The sequence below is a fragment of the Penaeus monodon genome, chromosome 5 (genome assembly GCF_015228065.2).
Source record: "Penaeus monodon isolate SGIC_2016 chromosome 5, NSTDA_Pmon_1, whole genome shotgun sequence".
NCBI lineage: Eukaryota > Metazoa > Arthropoda > Malacostraca > Decapoda > Penaeidae > Penaeus > Penaeus monodon.
The window spans coordinates 55,490,559-55,495,142 of record NC_051390.1 but is presented as its reverse complement, the minus strand read 5'-3'; positions in this window follow the sequence as shown (position 1 = coordinate 55,495,142).

Sequence of the window (4,584 nt, the reverse complement as noted above, 5' to 3'; positions counted from 1 at the left end):
TCAGGGCTTGGTAGGCAGAGCGAAGATCATTTACCAAGAAATGGGCTTCAAACTCCTCAGCAAGATTCCTGATGAACTGTTCCTTGTCCCTTCTCAGCAGTGTCTGAGCCCTACGCACCAAAGAGTGATGCAAGACCTGATTGCCATTCAACCGAGCCATGCTTTGAGTGTTTCATGCTTGAAGAACTCCCACAGAGCAACTGGGTCCGTCAGGTTGTCAAGATTTGTGAATCGGTTAGAGACTGCCATGATGTACCCATGTGCACACTCCTCCTCCCTCAGTCTATCCAAGTGAAACACCTTAGATTGGCCACTGGAGGGACAAGAAGTTTTGAAATGGACCCGTAGGGTGGCCACAACCAGCCTATGGTCAATGCCATAGAACTCGGCATTCTGGTAAACTCTGCAGTTCTGGAGGATCCTCTATCATGTGCTAACAAGAATGTGGTCAATCTCCTTGACCACTGTACCCATATCGCTATACCATGTCCAGCGATGCAGGATGTAGTGTTGGTACCAGGAGTCAGAGATCCTCATTCTCTGATACCTAACAAAGTCCTAGAGAAGGAGGCTGTTCTTGCTGCTGAGATCAGCTCCCGAGCCATGGGGCTGACAGACATATCATAGCCAACTTGGTCACAGCCGGATAATGCATTGAAGTCGCCTTGAACAATGCAAATATCTCACTGGGGGCAATTGTCTGCCACAGATGAGAGTTTGACATAGAACGCCTCTTTCACATTAAGTTTGCAAACAAAAGTAGGAGCGTATGCAGCAATAAGAGACATGAAGCCAAAGGCATGCTTCAGTCTCAATGCCATAATATGCTCATCAACCGGTGTCACCTCAACTACCGAGGGCTGAAGTTGGCTGGAGATGGCTATGGCTAGTCCCTGGAGGTGATGACCATCACTGTAGCCCAACCAGTAGTAGATGTACCCACCCATACTGATCGTGTCACTGCCAGGTCTTTTCACCTCTGAAAGGGCAGCCACCTCAACTCCCAATCGCTCCAATTCTCTTGATAGCAGAGGTAACCGCTCATCCTGCCACAAGGACATTTGCCCTCCCAATGGGACCCACAACCCGCCTTGCTTGCTGGGTGGGAGGGACAGCACCCCTCCCCCAAGCATATCCATTCATGAAGGCAGTTGCTGGTGAGTTATCTGGGGGGAGGAAGGCTGGCAAGGCCCACCTCCCATGAACCGCCCAATTACCCCAGGGTGGATAAGGGGCAGGAGTTGGTAAGGAGCCATGCCGTGTCCACACGTCGGTGGGCCATGGCTATGTACCTCTGGGGCCTCCTGCTGCTCCGAGATCCCTCACAGTTTGGCCTGCGACCGCAAGGTGCCCAGTATCCATGGGTGGCCATGAGGAGGCATGATGCAGAGGCTGTGAACTGGCAGGGGAGACTTATGCAGAGCTGCTCCCTTTTTCGCACTAGGCTAGCCAGTGGTGGCAGCTGCAAGCGAGAAGGCATGCAAGCACTATCTAGACTACCACACCATCGTTTCACATCACCTTGCGTATGTGTTGCGTGTGTATAGACAGACAGACAGTCACACAAAAAGACACACAGATCTCATTGCAAATGGTGCCAAATGTGACCACTTTGCATAACCATGATATCGAGAAAAAAATAATAAAATAAAATAAAATAAAATTAATGCATAAATAAAGGCAGCTTGCAGCTTCCGTCTTCCCTTTACCTTCCAATACTTTCCTGTAAACAGAAGCATCGGAAAGTAAATTTTTCATCTTAATTATAAAGTCACTTTTGTCCATAACAATATCACCACCTTTATCAGCCTCGGTGATGACTCCTGCGGTCAGCTGAAGGTAAACACCTACTTCACCTGCTGGAAGAGGCCCCCCCCCCCGCAACCCGTCCATAAGAGGTCTCCCGTACACAAGCCAGGGCACCGAGGGAGACTGATCACCTCTGGTATTGACAGGCGCACTCATCGTCTGGCTAAGTATTTGGTAATCCCTCTCCGGCGTATGGGCCCTTTCAGTAAATTCCACGAAAAATTCCAGGGACTCATCAGACGTCTCGATTTCCGGGTGCAAAAAATATAAAACGGTTGCCAGTTATAAAGTAAAATCCTTTTTACCAAGGTACCAAGACGGCAGTCCAACAGGTCAGAGGGTCCCAGCTTCAGACAGGGATGCTAAAACTTCGTCCCGAGACATCACTTCGTTGCTGTGAGGTTATTCGTGGACTTCGGCTACTTGGAATTTGCTGGGGAAGAATACCAGCAAATTAGTGGTCTTGCCATGGGCTCCCCCCTGAGTGCAGTCATAGCTTGCCTGTTTATGGAAACGCTGGAGAGGGATAACTACAAGGATTTAATCGGCAGACATTCAACTTGGCTTCATTAAGTAGATGATGTCCTTTGTTCATTGCCCCTAGAAGGTGTGCTTAAAAACATACACTGGACGGGTTTCACCAGGAGGAGAAAGGAGACTCCATGACGCGGCTTAACTCCGTCCCCGAGAAAAACCAATTCACCATGGGGGAGGAACAGGATCAAAAATTCCCCTTTCCCTGGACTTTTTGATCCACCGGGTGCGATGATTACGTTTTTTTGTATAAAGGGCCAAAATGAAGATGTTTATACCATTTTACCCCGCCCACAGCAACAAAAAAAACTGGTTTTGTAGCGGCTTTTAAATCAGAGCTTTGGGTCTGCACCCCGAATTTTTTGGGGAGAGGGCTATATATAATTTTTTTCATGTACCAAAAAACCCCAGAGGTTCCGCTAAACCTCAGAAAGAAGGGGAGGATATACTCGCAAGATCGGGGCCCCCCTGCACCCTCCAATAAGTTCCATATTACCGCCAGAAAACTTTTCCCCATGGATCAGCAAATATTTCGGCAGGCCATGAGAATCGCCAGCATCGGGGGAAAAGATACATGACAAATGGAAAGGAAGCAGCCCGAAAGCAACTCTAACAGTGCGTATATCGCATAACCTGCAGAAATGGATACAGGCCGGGGTTTTAGCCCCCGGATCAGTGAACTCGGTGACACCCGCCCACGGGGATTCCAACGCCATGGTGGACATGTAGATGAAGGGACATCTCCCGAAGGAAGGAAAAGCAGAAAGTCCGGGAGAACTGAACACAAAAAAAAGAAAAAATTAGGGGAAAGCGGGCATACCGCAACGGAGATAAGTCAACAAGATCGGGCAGATTCTAACTATCCAAGGTCAGGGCCCCCAAAAAATTATAAAAAACAACAGGGGAAAAGGTCCAGTCGCCAGGTGTTCGCAGTCATTTTATTAATATATATAATATTAAAATTTTTTATAATTATAATAAATTTTATAAAAAATGTATGTATGTATAATTATATATATAAAAATTTATGTATATATTTATATATATTTAATATATATAATATATATATATATTAAATTAATATATGTATATTATAATAAAATTTTATATATATATAATATATATTCTGTAATTCTTTGGTTTATGACGAAGATAAAATCGAAAACCGGTCAAAACATTCTTGTATTGAAAAAGATATTCATTATCATTCATACCTTTTTTACAACATACCACATTGTTGTGTTGGGTTTTGTGTGGTGTTGGGGGGTTTTAAATACACAGTATATTACATTAATGTGTATATTATATTGTATAAAAACCAAACACCTATACCTATATGTTATTATATAATATTATATATATTAATATATTATTATTTATTTTTTTTATATAAATGATTATTCTTTTTTAAGCGTTGTTGTTTGTGTTTATGTGCGCGCGCGCGAGTGTTGTGTGTGTGTGGTGGTTATATAAAGAATATATAATTCCACACCCACACACTTTTTTATACAGACAAGTTGGGGCGGGTTTTGAACGTTTTTTTAGGTTTCTCGTTGGGAGTTGACTAGCAATTCCAAACCACCATTATGACCGAGTGAATATTCAGATTTAGAAAATAAAGAGGTGGCTTGGGGTGGTTTTAATGTTGGAGATAAGATTAAAAATTCCTCTAGGCCCCCAGAATGCTCGTGCTTTTCCCGCATAAATGATTATTTCCAGAAAAATAAAGGGCACTCATTTTTTTTCATCTTTCAAAAAATAATAGTATCTTCCCGCAAGAGCACCCTTTTAAACCTTTGGGAGGAAGGATAAAACACTGTGAGGGTAATATTTTAAAACTTTTTTCAAGGCAAAGGCCTTTTTCAAAGTATTTCATTATTGCATCTCCTTTATTTTATAAACTGGGCCCAAATTCTATTGAGACCGGGGGGAAACCCCTCCCAAAAACCCCCCCTTATTTTCCTTTCTTCTAATTTTTTTTTTTTTTTTAAAAAAATTTGTAATCCCAAAAAAAGCATATGGGAAGAAATTGTGGTGGAAAGTTAAATTGAAAAAAATTTTGGAAAATGGGGCAGAAGAAGGGGGGGAAGAAGAGAAGAAAAAGAAAAAGGGGAGCAAAAAGGGGCCAAGCAAAATATTTTAAACAGAGGGTAGCCAAGGCAAGGGGACTCCCTACCAAAGCGCCCTCCTCCCCGGGAAAACCTAAAGCACCCCTTCCCCCCAAAGGGGGGGTAAACCTCC